This window comes from Sorghum bicolor, chromosome 5 (genome assembly GCF_000003195.3).
Source record: "Sorghum bicolor cultivar BTx623 chromosome 5, Sorghum_bicolor_NCBIv3, whole genome shotgun sequence".
NCBI lineage: Eukaryota > Viridiplantae > Streptophyta > Magnoliopsida > Poales > Poaceae > Sorghum > Sorghum bicolor.
Genome location: NC_012874.2, coordinates 69,891,187 through 69,908,040, shown reverse-complemented (window position 1 = coordinate 69,908,040; position 16,854 = coordinate 69,891,187). Strand labels below are relative to the sequence as shown.

At 43.2% G+C, this 16,854-nt stretch overlaps 1 long non-coding RNA gene across 1 annotated transcript; it reads right to left on the bottom strand.

Annotated features, from left to right (window-relative positions):
* Window positions 9,203-9,773, bottom strand: LOC110435432. The gene is made up of 3 exons (XR_002453091.1): window positions 9,671-9,773; window positions 9,511-9,543; window positions 9,203-9,389 (listed from the first exon to the last, which is right to left on the bottom strand). It is a non-coding gene; the product is annotated as an uncharacterized LOC110435432 (long non-coding RNA).

Below are 16,854 nucleotides of genomic sequence, written 5' to 3'. Positions count from 1 at the left end.
GATACTGAACGTTGTTCAGTACTACTCAGTATTTTTTCTACTCGGTTTTGACTTGTGGTGTAGAATAATATTCTACACCTAGAATAGCGCTACCGTGACTCCAGCATAGGACTATAGTGCGTGCGTATGCATGTGTCGTACCTTGCGTAGGACTATAGCCCGGCCAACGCAGCATCGCTGAGGTGGCAGCCCGTCGGCTCGAAGACCGTGTGTAACCATGCATCATACCCTAATCGCAAGCGAGCAGGGCAACTCGATCGGATTGGTGCCTTGTTGGAAGGCCGATTATTCGTGAGTAGCTCTGCGCCCATCACAACCAGATTTTTCAATTTCTCCTAGTAGTGTGGGGTTCTCCTAGTGTTTTAGCATTCAAAATTTAGTATAAACTTTCCCTAGTAAATATCTCCTAGTGAGCATTCCCTAGTGTTTTGACTAGTGGTAGTGTTTTATTAGTAACTAAAAACACTAGAAGAACTCCACCATTTTGGTAGTGCATCGAGGTGATCAATCCCTTCCTGCTGCTTTCGAATCCTCTTCCTCTTCTGACAGCAACGTGTTCTTCGTGTTAGAGCACACATGGTGAGGGTTAGGATTGGGCTTTCCAACGTCCAATGTAGAGGGAGGGAGTCTGAGGGTGGTGAGGTAGCTTCAGCTAGATTTTAGAAGAGGTATCTTTTCTTCAATCTGTGCTCAAGCATTTACTTAAACAACTTGTGGTTCAAATCAAACATAAGCAATAAGTAAGTGGCAACTTTTTTATCGACATATATGTGCATACTTTATTTTGCCTGGTTGCCTAACTATCGTTCTTTAATCTACAGGCATGGTAGGCATTGGGAAGCCATAGACCCAACCTGACACCTTTGATCGTGATACCGGCCTCTTTAGGGTCACCTTTAGGCATTGGGAAGCCATAGACCCAACCTGACACCTTGGATCATCCTAACAGCTCTAGCACTGCTACTATTCATGAAGCCATTTTCTTTCAACACCACTATTTCACGAATTGTCAACTTAGGCATTGGGCAAGGTATTTCTGGCCTATTTTAGAAGATTGCTTTAGTTATTATAAGGGGTGACAAAATTGTCAACGGCTTAGCAATGTTCAGAAATCACCTACATCAACTATGAATTGAATAATAAAGCCATAGCCATTTAGAGGACAGGGAATTGATCTGATTGGCCAAATTTATCCACCATCAAGTAAATGACACAAATTCATATGTGCTAGTATATATTTTTTTAATCTAAAATCTATTCTTTCATGACATGAATATGTGTGGTGCTAGTGGACGGACAAAGTGATCGAGTTGTAAAGGTAGAAAAAAGATCCGTCTATGAGTGGTTCCACTTTTTCCTTAGCAAGGACGGAGCCGTTGAGTGAGGAATGGTTGAGCATGCTTTTATTGTCCGCGATAGAGTACTCTTTTAGTTATTCGCTCTATTATTGCCTCGGGATGTGATCAGGATTAAGCCGTGTGTCGGTACCAGAGGGGGGACTCAAGGGATTCATTCTTTTCTTTGCACTAACGGAGGACATGATTTCTGGGTAAATTATCTATGTTACAGTCTATTAAAAAAGGATTTCTAATAAGAAATTATTCTACTAAAGAATAGGCTCACTTATAAATAGAAGTTTCGGAATCATTTAGAATGTTTTATTTTATAGTTGTATGTATGTATATTTAGATGTAGCCGGAGATAGAGATTAGACTATTTGCCTTGCTTCACAGACATCACTTTAGTTGGAGTAGTGTACAAGAGAAATTCGAGCGCGGAAGTTGGGGTCAACAACTTTTCTAGAATTCCTCAGAGTTTCTGTACTGTTTGAATTGTCTATTTCACATGAAAAATACTAAATTGTTGATCTAAAAATAGAGGTGAAAAGACAGGAGCAAAATTACATAGCCAAACATGTTGTTTATAATAAAAAAAAAGTAACAGCATTAATAGGACTTTAGAGGATAGATACCAACTCCCTCTAACATTTGAAAATCGCAAGGATAGAGAGCAACATTACTATTTCGCTATATATAAAATGGGAGCATGAACACTTAACCCCTCAATTGTTCGCAGCCGACATCTCCTCGTTGTCCTCTTTAGTTGTGCTAAAGAAACACGCTTCTTCACATTCACATAAACATCAGCTAGGACGCCACCAGCGAAGATGGTACGACGCACCAACGCTTATAGGCGCCTATCACGCTTGACCCGTTCCGCTAATTCTTTCCACGCAGCATTATGTGCATCGAAGGCACGGTTTATTTGGTCGATAGACACCGTCTTCCACAGTCGTCGCCCGCTTGTTCATCTCCGGCTTCCCCACGGCGGTGTAATCGACACTGTAGAACCGACGTGTGCTATGTCCGCGGCGGCGGCTGCCTCTCGTTAAGGGCACGCGGAAATGGAGGTGGCAGCCGCTGCCGCAGCGCATAGCAAGCGGACCAGAGCACCGCTACTGCAGACGACGACATGCGAGTTGGCTCAAGCAGAGCCGACACGCCTACAGCTAGCTAGTTTGTTTGTAGCGACACGAAGACAACGACTTTTTTTTTTTTGACGTCTTGACTTGCTCTCTTCTTGATTGGTTTGAATCGCTACGTTACTATGGCCTTGTTTAGTTCGCTCCAAAAATAAAAAACTTTTCAAGATTTTTCGTCATATTGAATCTTACGGCACATGCATAAAACATTAAATATAGATGAAAACAAAAACTAATTATACAAATAAAACAAGTCTAGTTACTCTATGATTAAACAAATATTTGTTAAAAAAATACTACCGTATTAAAATCTAAAAACTTTTTGAATCTAAACAGGTCTTTTATATATAAGGGCTGGGTTTGCGTATATGGCGGCGCAGCGATCCAACTCGGAATCGAGTGGAATCGAGTCGTGGTGTCGTGATCGGATTCAAAACATGTCATCGCGGGGCTAGCCCCTTCACCATGTACGATCGCATCCGATCTAGGACACGGGTTCATTTGAGTTAACGGCGCCCAGGCTGCTGATGGACATGACATGAAGAGGCGCTGGGCCGGAACGACAAGCAGATAGGAGCATCTTCGTCCAGGCCCAAGCGGCTGCTCAAGCCCAACCGGAAGACTTCTGAACCCTTTTACAATTTGGCCTTTTTTTTTTAAGAAAATTCTCTTTTGGACCCCTGGAAAACTTAATCTCAGTTTTGGACCCAGGGAGTCGACGCCATGCTTCATGGCGTCGAGGTTACACGCCTCGACGCCATGGATCACGGCGCCGAGGTCCCTGGCCGAGCCCAGCGTAGCGTCTGCGTGGCGGCTTGCGTGGCAAAAAAAAAAATCTCAGCACCACAGATCACGGCGTCGAGCTCGACGCCGTAGATCACGGCGTCGACATCCTTCTTTCCAAAACGGACCAGCCCTCTCCCTGTTCCCTCTCTCCACGCGCCGACGCCTTCTCCCTGCTCTCTGCTCGCCGCGCTGCTCCTCCTCCCTCCCTGCTCGCCGCGCCGCTCGCGCCGTGCGTGCCCCCGCAAGCCCGCCCCGCGCAGCGCCGCGCGCCCCGCAGCCCCGCGCACCGCCTGCCCCGCGCACCTCCCCGCGTAGCCTGCCTCGGTTGGTGGCCGGCCTCGGAAGGGCAGCGGGGCGCGTCCTCATCCGCGGCGTGGGCGGCTCGTGCCGCGGTCCGGTGTGGCCGCCGGCGGGCGGGCAGCCGCCCCCCACCCGAGGTATTTTTTAAATTTTCAGTTTGTAGTTGCCTTTTTTTATAATTTAGGTTGTTTTTGAATTTATTTGTAGTTAGTTATTAGTAAATATTAATTTAGTTAGTTATTAGTTTTATTAGTGTTATAATTTAGTTAGGTAATTCATCTAGCAATTTTTTACTTAGTATAGTTTTGGTGTCAATTAAGTTAGATAGGTAGTACTTGTAATAAATGTAGTTACCAAACATAGTTATATAGTTTGATAGTTAGGAAATGTAATAATATTATGTATTTTCATGTCGTATGTTATTATTAACATAGTTATGTAGTTAGCAAATTTAGTTATATAGTTGGGTAGGTAGATTCTTATTAAATTAGATACACATATACATAATAATTTGTATGTGTACTATAGTTCTAGTTGTATTAGTTATATGCCTAGTAACTTGGGTGTTTTGTATATCAATTAGATGGACAATGTAGTAACTCTATATCATGGAGGAAGTGTGGAGGAAGATCAGTTTGGTAATGTTGGTTTTGTTGGAATACAAAGGGTCCCTTTGATGTTTGATGAGCGGCCCTTGTTTTCTGAATTGTTGGTTAGTGCTCGTGATGAGCTTAAATGTAATTCGAATGAAGAAGAAATCTTAGTTGAGGGGGTACTTCATCATGGCCGGTCAGGGACAATTTTTAGGCGGTTGGTCCCAATTGTATCCGAGGTTCAATGGGACAAATATGTCAAAACTGTGATGAAGAGTGAGTTTCAATGTTTGGATTTGGTTGTGCGCAACCTGTCCAACCACCCCTTGGTGGGTTCTCGCCGGAACCGGACAATCCAGCACCCTCAGCTCCACCATTACCCAGTCACGAGGTGGGTGTGGAAGATGTGGTTGTCGTTCCTGATGCTCAATCCGGTCCCAATGAGGTTGGCTGCCTAGAGACCCCTATGACCCAGACAATTCAATGTAAGTGTCGTAGTTGCATTATTCATTTTGTTAGCCTTCCTTCGTTTGATTTAGTTGTCTCAATTGTATCCATATTTGTGGTTTTGTTGTAGGTGACAATCCAAGTAATGATTGTTGTCATCCTGTGCCTCCATCATTTAATGTTGACGCAGCTTTTATAGCATCTAATAGTTTGGATGTTAATATTGAGGATGATGAGGAGCCCTATGGCACAGCTAGAGCTATTGATTCCGAGGATGAACGCCCAGTTGCACCTTTAAGTGAACAAGAAATGGAGCTTATTAGACGTTTCTGTCCTGATCGTGATCCACTAGTTCACGAGTTTAGTGACCTCAGTCATTCTCAAAATGCTTATGCAGTGGGAAGAGATGACGAGCTGCTGGAGGCTCCTGAGGCTAGTGACAGTGTTCAAATTCAGAAGGGCATGATCTTTGACTTGCCCAGCTTAAGAAGGTGGTTACAGGAGTATTCTGTAATACGTAAAAGACCCTTCAAGGTGCTGCACTCCTATGTTGAGCGCCGCTACACGGTTGTGTGTGAGATGTCAGATTGCAACTGGAGGGTCTGTGCTCATAAACAGAAGGCCACCGGGAAGTTTAAGATCACAAAAATAAATTGTAGGTCCACACACTTGTGCCCAGACTGACCTTCAACAGAAGCATCGACAGTTGACCTCTACCCTTATTGCTAGTACGTTATGCACAACTTTAAAGGGTCAGCCCAACTTGAAGGTCAGAACAATTATGGACATGGCTCAGAAGATATTTAAGTATGATATAAAGTATGGTAAAGCATGGAGGGAAAAGCAAAGGGCCTGGAAGATGATATATGGGGACTGGGAGGAGGGGTACGAGCAGCTGCCAGCAATGTTCAATGCAATGAAAGCAGCAAATCCAGGCATGCATTACGAGTACATTCCGAAGCCTAATGAATTAATGAATGGGAGGCAGATATTCTTTCGTGCTTTCTGGTGTTTTCCACAGTGTGTCCAAGCCTTTAGGCACTGCCGTCCAGTGTTATCAATTGATGGTACTTTTCTGCTTGGCAAGTACATGGGCACTCTTTTGGTAGCCATTTCCTGTGACGCAGACAACGCATTGGTTCCTTTGGCTTTTGCTTTGGTGGAGAGAGAAAACAAAGGCACTCTTAGTCATTTCCATCGTATTTGATGCATTCAATTCCAACCTACTTGCTAAAATTTACATGCTTGTTGAAATTTATTTCATACTTGGTCCAATATAAATGCTTGCTGAAATTTATAACCCCCTATATCCATGTTGCTAGTTCAATATTTATAACCCCCTACTGAGTTTTTGAATCAATGTTGTTTAATCTGTTTTATTATTTTCATCTTTAATATTTAATTTCAGGATTGATCGTCAGAAGTAGAAGAAGATAGTTGAGTTTGAGACGCTGCATCGTCAGCACATAGAGGTGTGGGACCAGTTTCATGACAACCTCTACGAAAATGAGCAACCACATACCAACTACAATTTTCGTGCATACCTTACTTGGTACCTAGGTGTTACACGAACAAGGTTGAAAATTCAGTGGACCCAAGCAGATTATGCGTACCTCGAATCATCTGAGGATGAGGACACTTCCTATAACCTTGTAGCACGACAAGGGACACTTATCGAGGCAGCACCTGTCTTGGACCGAGAGGTACATGTCCTTTCCACTTTACAATTGTACGGTTGTTGTATTGAATAAATTGCACCTATATAAACTAATACATGTCTTATCTTATAGGGCAACGCAATCAAGCAATCTGTACTTGACATTGAACGGTTTCCAAGAACAGGTGTGGACGAGCACACACTAAACAACTTTCTTGGAGTAAGTACTTGACATCGAATTTATCTAAGAACAAGTATTACGACCCTCATTTATTATATATCTAACAATATGAATTTTAATCTTTGCATAATAGAGACTAGCACGTAGGCTTAGGCGTGCTGTAGCTCGTTGCGGTTGCGGTACTAGTGCTGCGATGAATGTGCATGTGCCACAGGAACAACAATGCAACACACCTGTTGTGCATGGTACATCTTCTTTGGGAGGTATAATTTCATCAAATTTGTTGTTTACTTGAACTGAGCAATTTTTATGGTATGATATAATGAATTATGTGCACACATCATTTGAACAATGTTGATAGGATCTGGAGGACAGAGCTCGTCTCGGCCAACCATGGACACTTTTCAAAGCGATGATGATGAGGACGAAGAGGTGGTGGCCGAGGAGCGTGACTATGACGAGCTTGGGTTATCTCAGCTTCCTGATGCTCCTTCTACTCAGCCTACGCAGGTTGCAAGAAGGCGACGTCGTTCGCCTTCTAGGTACACTCCAGGCACCGATGCTCTTGGCCACAAGGGTAAGGGTAAGACTAGGAGGCAGTGAGGATGACTTCTATGCTAACACCATGGTAGCAGCTTAGAATTGATGGCATAACTTTTGTTATTTTGCATGTATCGACACTGTGAACTTTGTGGACTATTTGTACTATATGAGATTGTATGGTCTTTGTGGACTATTTGAACTATCATTTCTGATGGCGTATGTGCTTGTGTTGTGATATTTGGATGAATCAATGTTTGTATTGTACTGTGATGTCTATTTATAACTTTGGATGTACCTAAAATAGGGGAAACTCTTGCAAATTTTTTCCATGAATTATTCAATGTAGTGCACATATTCTGTGGTCCATTCCTATTGGTTATCGCAGTGTAGGCTTTTCAGAAACAGTGAACCAATATGTGCTTTTCATTGAATCATCACATCCAAAACAGTGAACGAATCTAGCCTTTTCAGATGACAATCCAAATAGACTTTTCAGTTTTCAACTAGGCTTTTCAGTAATCGAATCTAGGATTTTCAGATGACAATCCAAATAGACTTTTCAGTTTTCAACTAGGCTTTTCAGTATTCGAATCTAGCCTTTTCAGGTGCATTTATTTTATATTACAACGGCTACCAAGTATTGGGTTCCTATATATATACGAAGTGGTAAGAGCGTTGCTACTCACAGGAGATTGTTCAGTTGAAGTAAAAATGTTTGGAGGGTCGTCTAGAGGGAAGGGAAAGGGAAAGGGGGCGATGAAGGGTAATCCCTTTCTTTGGGAGGGTCCTCTTGGTCCTAAAGACTTTGAGGAAGTAATTTATGATAGGTTCCCCCTTGAGAGCAAACATGATTTTACTAAAGAGGCACCACTGAGGGCATATGATGACCGAAAAGAAGAGTGGCCTAAATGCATGCATGGTGAAGATTGTTTGTTGCAGATGTACACAGAGGGGATAGATGGAGGGCGTCGTTTCTTCAAATGTCGACGAGCATGGGTAAGTCATATTAGTAATTCAACCTTCAATAAGATACTCTTTTGTGCTAAAGCTACATACTTATTGCAGTCATCCTTGTCAAAAGAGAACTGTGGCTTCACCAGATGGGTCGATCCTAGACCTATTCATCCCCATGCAGAGTACATCTACTACCTGCAGGACCGTATCTTTGATTTAGAAATAGAAGTTAGCAGTGGTTACAAGGACGGCGAAGAGGACGACAACAGCAATGCTACTGGCTCACAAAACACAATATGCAATGATCCATACTGCATCTGCCCTAATCACAAGAACAAGGGCCCTCCTTCACCACCACCACCAATAACAACGAGAGGATACTATGGAGAAGGGGCAACACAGTTTGCTATGTGGCCACACTACTAGGTCGAACTGAACTAATTCACAGGGCACATCCATATGTTTGTTGTTTGGTTTAATCACCTAAGGCATGTTAGGGTTAGTCGAAAGAACTATGTACCTTTGTGTGGTATATGTTCTCACATGCCATTTCATGTGCTTGTTAATTGTTTGAATTACCTAAGGCATGTTAGGTTTAGTCTCGGATCTCTGCACCCTTGTTTGGTGCATGTTTTGACATGCCATTCAATGTGATGTGTGCTATTAGTTATGCAATATACTAGTCGTTAACTTCCATTTCAACTAATTAACCTCATTTCATTGCCTATGCAATACTCAAATAAAAATATTGACTACTAATAAAGAAACCAAATTAAAATTGCAAAAGTGCATTACATGACAACAAATTGAAAAGTCCAACAGTAAACAATATTGTTCATGAACCAAACATAGAACAAGCACATAATGTAACTACTGAGTGCAACGAGGCCACTTTCCCTTCCTCTGGGCATCTGGATTCTCATCCGTCGCTGCCTTCGCTCGGCGCACATGCTCAAGCTTCTTTTCCCTCTCCTCCCGAGCCGCAGCAACACGTCTTCTTTCCTCCTCTTCCTTGTGCTCCCTCTTTTGAGCCTCCTCTCTGCGTCTCTTCTCTAATATCTCTGCACGCTCTGCATCCCACTCCTTTAGGCCTTGTAGAAGCCGCTTGTCGGACTCCTTAATCTCAGTGTCGATCCACTACTCAAAATCACACAATGGTGGAGGGGTCTGCAACAAATATATTTGTTAAAAAAAATTAAATCATGCTTCATAGGACACAATATACTAAGTGCACAATAGAAAAATTAACTTAAAATAAAGTTACTGCGGCGTTGTTTTGGCGTAGGCTCCCAGGCATAATTGGAACACATCCAATACCGCTGCCGATAGGTTTCCTCGTCTTCTGAAATGTCTACCTTGCAAGGATCACCACAAAAGCACATAGGTACTGGAACACCGCTAGGAAGCGGCTTGTGGATGTACGGACTACCGGTCGTCCGGCCATAGCTACAGTTCAAACATTTCAATTCTAATAAATCAGAGCAATAAACGATTTAACCTAAAACTACAGTTTACCAAATGATAAACAATAATGAATGAAATTTATCGAAACATGTCGAAAGGTTACCTTGGTTTGCTACTTTTTCCACGACGTGGCATTCTACGATTGCATAATATAAATATTAATCATCAATTCAAAAACCTAGTAATGGTTTATCTAAGTCTACAAAATACGTGTAATATAGGTCAAATCAATGTGTCAAAAAGTAAGAGGTGAAAGAGTATACCTGGCTCTTCAAGATCTATGGATCAAATCAAACTTTTGATGGTCGAAATATTGAATCCAAATTCGTGCTCGGTTTTTGGAGAGGAAGAGCCGAGAGGGGAGAAGAAAATATGAAATACGTCCACAGTTAGCGAAGTGTGTCGGCTGGTTTGTAGTAGAGAGCTCGACGCCGTGATCTACGGCGTCGAGCTCGACGCCATGATCTACGGCGTCGAGCTCCCTGCCACGTCAGAGCCACGTCAGAAGCACAGCCAGGGACCTCGACGCCATGATCCATGGCGTCGAGCCGTGATACCTCGACGCCATGATGCATGGCGTTGACCCCCTGGGTCCAAAACCGAGATTAAGTTTTCCAGGGGTCCAAAAGAGCATTTTTTCAAAAAAGGGCCAAATTGTAAAAAATTGGGAGACCCTGAGTGGTTGCACTAGCTCGTGCCTATATATAGGCTAAGCCGTGAGATAGAGAGAGGCATCGAAGAACCGTGGAAAAACCTTTTGCTATTGTTGAGGACTAGTGTGAGTTAGGTCTTGTTTAGTTCACTCTAAAAACCAAAAACCATTTAAGATTTCTCATCACATCAAATCTTGTGACACATGCATGAAACATTAAATATAGTTAAAAACAAAAATTAATTACACAGTTTTCCTGTAAAACGCGAGATGAATCTTTTGAGCCTAGTTAGTTCATAATTGGACAATATTTGCCACAAACAAATGAAAGTGCTACAGTGCCCCCAAACCAAAAAATTTTGGAAACTAAACAAGGCCTTAGTTCACCCTAAAAACCAAAAACTTTTCAAAATTCTCTGTCACATCGAATCTTGCGGCACATGCATTGAAAATTAAATATAGATGAAAACAAAAAAAAACTAATTACACAGTTTGTCACACACATAAGGTGTAATGCAGAATTATCACATAGACATGCAAAGCAATATTGAAGCATGCAAAACTTACTCTTGGGTTAATGAATCAGAGGGTGGAGGTGGCGTCGGGGTCGCCGTCGCATTAAGGATAAAGCAGCACTCTTCAAAAGTAAATTCTTCACCCTTGAGGTGGTTCAAGATATCAGCTACCTAAAATTATAGAAGGACAAAATATTCATAATTTTGATTAAACACTTGAATAGAAGTTTGAAATACTACCAAAAAATAGGAGTTCAGAATAAAACCTTGAAATGATTGAATTTTGCATTAAAAGCTTTTCTGAACATCAGTTCTTCATCAGTACTTAGCACCAATCCATCCAGAAGATCAATAAGAAAAAGAGCATTTTACAAAGTAACAACGCAAATTAATTCAACTGTGGGAGGCAAAAGTAGCCAATAGCTATACACTATGCTATTAAATTGAAGACATTCAAAGCAGCAAGGCAAATTATTTTATGACAAAGATCTGAAATAAAATTGTCATGTAGTTACATAAGGTCTAATGCAGGATATCATACAAACAAGTAAAACTTACTCTTGGAGTTACTGATGTAGGGGGCGGAGGTGGACTTGGGGTTGCCGAAGATGAGAAGGAGCGCGATCCAACAATGGAGTAGAGGAAAACATATTCTGTACATAAAGAATACAAAAGTTTTATCACGAAAACAGGAATACAGGTTGATACAATTATCATCCACTTTGGGTGTATATAAAACGACAAAGAAAAAAGCAATTGAAAAATATACTAGAATTAGAAACAACCACAAAAAAAATCAACCAATGGATATGGACTAGTAACCAAGGAATAGTACTCATCTTTTTTTCTTTTTCTTTTTTTTTGGAAACCAGAATTCATTAAAATCTCTATCCAGAGAAATCCCTGGACACTAAAACTGAACAAGACCATGGCTACTCAGTGGTGGAGCTTTACGTTAAAGTTAAGAGGGGCCATTAGTGCTAATCCACATAGATTTTCAACATTTACCGCTCAATAAACACCATTACTCTTAAGAAACAGTCAAAATCAGGGGTGACCAAAGCCCCCTTTGGTCTAAATGGTCCTCTGCAACTGTGGCTGCTAGAGTCTGAGCTACAGAATTACAAGCCCATGGACAATGGGAAACAGAACATTCAGTATAATCGTACACAATTTTAATCTAGTCTCCCTAAACATTGTGTCCAGAACTGGTCTTCCCTAAACATTGTGCCTAGAACTGATATGTCAAAGATGGTAACCCGCAGTGCAGTAGCCATACCTTTGTGCGGAAGATGAGGGGGCGAGGGCAGATCGGCGCCCGGAAGGAGGAGGGAGCACGCGGGCTGGTAGCCACCTTTGGAGAAGCGGGAGGCCGTACCCAACTGCAGCATGGGGTGAGAACCGGTGGAGCCATCTAGCCGCGCCGCCAGAAAGAGGGAGAGCACGTGCAGACGGTACACCGGCCGCACGGGGAGCGATTCGGTGAGGCCATCATCGTCTCCATCTGGCCGCGCTGCCAGCAAGAGCGAGAGCACGCGGGGACGGTTGGCCAGGAGGGACAGCACCCGCGGACGGATCGCTGCGACCTGAGAACCAAATTCCTGCCGGTAGATGTCTCCGTCATCGGGTTGCTCCACCAACGGGCAGAAGTGGGGGTTGGCAGTAGGTCCCAGGGGTCGAACAGTTTTGACCAACGCCTCCAGCAAGCCGCCGCGCGGCGTTGGCGTCGCCGACAAGGTGTCAGACCTGAGACGACATAGGCTTAAGGCTCAGCGGCCAGGGAGGAATACGCTTCTTAGGAGAGATAATGTATTTGAACTATGATGTATCATAGTGAGTATGACATGTGGGCCCTAGGCCAAGGGTGTATTAAACGTGAAGTCTGTAACCATTTGAAACCATTCTTGCTTATCAAATACAGATCGAGGACAGGTTCCTCCTCAGTTCCCCATCTCCGTGTACCCTCTTGATCTCCTCACATCGACGGCGACCTCGCCGGCGGCCAAGGGGCGTGACAGGTGGTATCAGAGACCAACTTTCCTCGGCATGGGCAGCGGGTCTTCCCGACCTTCTTCCAGCGCTAGTTATCAGTTCGGCGGTAGCGGCTCGGCGGCGACGGCGATCTGGCTATCGACGCTTCTCCACCAAATTTCTACCAACTTGCTGCAGCACTCTATCCCAGGTAGCGCTTCCCGTTCTGTTTGCTTCGATCTTCAGTTCGTAGTTACGGTGGGTAGGCTCTTTCCATTCACACCCTCGAGGTGTTCGATGCGGGAATCCAGAGGTCCCTCCTTAGGTTGAGAATTTGAAGTTAGAAATATACGTCTAAAGATTTTATGTGACGGGGAATCTGAAAAATTTTGTAAAATTTTTTGGGAACTAAACAAGGCCCAACAACTAATGATGTGGTCACTTTGCCCATGCGATGCGCAGCCTGACCTCTCTCTCCACACATACACACTATGGCAACAAGATCCAAAAACTTTTTTTAGATTTTAACACTATAGTAATTTCGTTTTTATTTAATAAAAATTATCTAATTATAAAATAACTAGGCTTAAAAGATTTGTCTCGTGATTTACAGGTAAACTGTATAACTAGTGCAATTTACGGACAATAATTACCATGAATGAACGAAAGTGCCACCAGGGAACGCAGAGAAAGCAAGGGGTGGGCCGTTTTGTCAGACAGGGAGCACCCCGCCATGATGCGCGGTGAGGTTGCCTCCCGCCATGATGAGTGGCGGGGTACTCTTTGCTACGTACCCCGCCACGTGTTAGCCACGTCAGCATGTGTCCCTGAACCATGCCACGTCAGCAGTAGTACCCCGTCGCCATACATGGTGGAGTTCTGTGCATTTGCCCCGCCATGCATGGTGGCGGGTCCAAACGGCCTAGTTTTGAAAATATTTTATAAGCGGGTTAAATTTGAAATATATTTTAAATTTGGGGTAAAAATAAAAAAAAATTCGCGGTGGGCACATATATGTTACGCATAGCGCGGATGGGCAGCGACCGGCGTCACGGGCGCGCGCTTCTGCGAAGCCTGCGACGACGGCAGCCAGAGCCCCTGCCCTGCCCGGCGTGTGGGGGCGACGCCACTGCAGCTGCAGGGTGGACACGGAGGCCGACATCGGTAGAACGGCATCAACAGCTGGCTTGACATTGCAGAGTACTCCTGTCTGTGTAATAATATGCTAATGCTGTGTCAAAGTCTAATCATTTTTTTTTTGCATGTTTGGGTCATTGACAGATGCCTGGAATCTCTCAATATTTGTTTCTAGAGAAGCATATTATTTTCCTCCAGGAGATGCTGGAAAATACAACTTAATTTGTCATATCATATTACAAACAAGCATTGGTTAAATCTTGTCCAAGTTTAAGACGTGAATCTAGCTATTATAGTGCACTACTTGAATCGCTACTTGAATCTGAAAACTACAAGGATCTCAAGTGTAATTTATATGACTAACAAAATCAACTGATGATTTACAGTACATGTTTGTATGTAGTTCCAAATACTAGCAAGTAGAAGGCTTCCAAATTTGTTCTAACAAGTTCCACATACCCAAATCTAATCTCATTCATGTTTTTGAAAAGTAATATAAACATCCAAAGTGTCAACTTTTTTACCCCTTTCTGTCACTTGACACTAGAAACTGTGATATACAATTATAGGTTTCATCAGTCACAGCTCTAGAGGCCATTGTTATTGCTGAACACACTCCATCAATGGTGGTGTAAAGTCCATTGTCGAACAGTTAGTTGGCACAGTGCCAACCTCGATGTGTTTGAGCGTGGCCGTAGTCTGTGCTTGTCAGGTCCCAATGTCGAACACTTTGATGTGCGTGGCGAGTTATGACAGCGAAGCCATGGAGCTGACATTGGCCAAAATTACAGCTGGAGCAGCGGCCAGCGGGTCGCCTCCGCAGCGAAGCCATGAGCTCCGCCACGCCCGAGCCTGCCTTGCAATTGCAACGGCTCAGCCCCGACACGGACCTGGGGCCAGTTCCATTGAAGACCCGCTGGCCGACCTCACCCTCCGCGGTTGCCGGGGATTCTCTCGCCGGTGCGCCGCCCATGGGGACCGGGGCCGAGCTGGCAGATTCACGGCACACGGCGCGCATCAGAGCACATCTGCTGGCGCTGCGCACGCAGATCAGGGTGAAGTCGCAGCTGCCACCACCGCGGACCGCGCACGCGCATCAGCTGTCGTCGCCGTCGGGCATCAGACCGCCCCACTGCCGCCGAGCCGTCTTCCGACGGGGAGCAATAACTGCGCATGCGGTTGAAGGTTGCGTTGAGATTGTTGCGCGGGGCACGTGTCAGGCAACGAATGAAGGTCTTTTAGATAGGGGAAAGACCAGGTCTCTCAGAATTTGCATTCATAAACAATTCAGCCTCCTCTTCATAGACAGTTCAGGAGCATTCTCTTACTGGACAGCAGCATTTTCTTCTTGTGCAGCAGCATCAGCAGTTTGTTGTGCAGTAATTAAGGCCAATGCATGCTGACATTATATTGTTTACCCAGTTATTGCTCCTAGATTGCTCCAACTGAAATCAGACAAATCCATAGAACAAGCACTGGATGTGAAAAATCTAAGATTAGCACTGCTCCCTAAATTTGCTGATGATGAGGAGGATCCAAAAATTAACCAAGAAAATAGATCCTAACCTCAGGTCTGAGACCGTTCTTCACCTTCCTTGACCGTCCATGGCAGCAACGTGGGCTGGATGGAGATTGGGGGCGCCTGTCCTTGAAGGACTGTCTTGTCTATGCTAATGCAGTCTCCACAATCAGTAATAATTTCAGAAACTGGAGGAATCTTATTTTAATCTTTTAATAGTTTTATTCCTAATCTCAACCTCACACTGTCTTTTGTCATGGGTGTGAGGCAGAACAGATTCACTGGTCCTACCACCCAGAGCTTCTTTGTTGTACTAAACTACATTTGATACATACTGTGTCTAACCCCCTGAGACTTTTGAAAAGATCTATGTTCTATATATATGGCAGCCATGAACATTATAAGACTTGTACTTGCTTGCAAGTGTAACAATTTATACTAGAGATTTATGTTTGCATATGGCAACAGACAAAGCTAAATCTGACTATAAGAGAAGTGCCTAGCACTTTGCATTGCACAGTAGTGTAACCATCTGATTCTGACATAAGTCACATCCTGTACCATAAACCAAAAGAAAAAAAAAGTCTACTTAACCCCCTCAATTATTATTAGTTGTCTGCTTCATCCTCTCGCCTATAAAACTAGATATTTTACCCCTCAAACTATTGAAAATCATCTAAATAACCCTCTGAGCCAGTTTTGGAAGGGGTTTTGCTGACATAGCGTATTCAAAAGTCTATATAACTTCCTAATCTATCAAGGGTTGACTGCATGATCCCCTCATCAACTATAAAATATGTTAATATTATTATATTAACATATTAAAATAAGAACACAATTTCAATTAAATATAAATTTAAAAATTTAGATATTTTTCGAATATCAACTTGACGGACCTAGAGCGCTGGCGGCTAGGTCTAGATAGCTAGAGCATTGGCCGGCCAAATCTGGATAGCTGGTCGGATAGTATGCAGATATATCTTATTTTTTTCTAGATTATCTGTTATTCATAGAATATTGATGATGTTATCTGTATCTAAAAAATCATTCGGACATCCCAAATAACTATCTAAGTGTGTGTTTCCATTGATTCAGTCGAATGGACAGTCAAATAAATAACCGTACCATTTTCATCCCTAACAAATCATATTTTATAGTAGAGTCATACAGTCAACCCTTGATAGGTTAGGAGGTTATATAGACTTTTGAATATGCCACGTCAAACAAAACCACTTTCAAAACTACCTCAGGAGATTATTTTGACGGTTTTCAAATAGTTTGATAGGTAGAATATCTGGCTTTATAGGTGAGGGGGTGAAGTAGACAACCACCAATAGTTGAAGAGGTCAAGTAGACTTTTCCACCAACAAAACACAAGATTAGTTAAAATGTACGTATCGTGGGGGTTGGGCCCTAGAATAGCTGGACCTCGGCTATGCAGTTCATAGCCTCAATCTGTAGAGTTGGGGCGAGGTTTTACCCATCAACGCCCGATTATTGCAGCAAAGGAAGACTAAGGAAATTGGGTATTTGTTCTTGCTTAATTCTGATGACCGCTCTTACACAGGACTAAATAGAGGTGGGAACTCCTGGTTCCCAAAAAAATTTTGTAAAATCTTTCAGATTCTTCGTCACATCAAATCTTTAGACTTA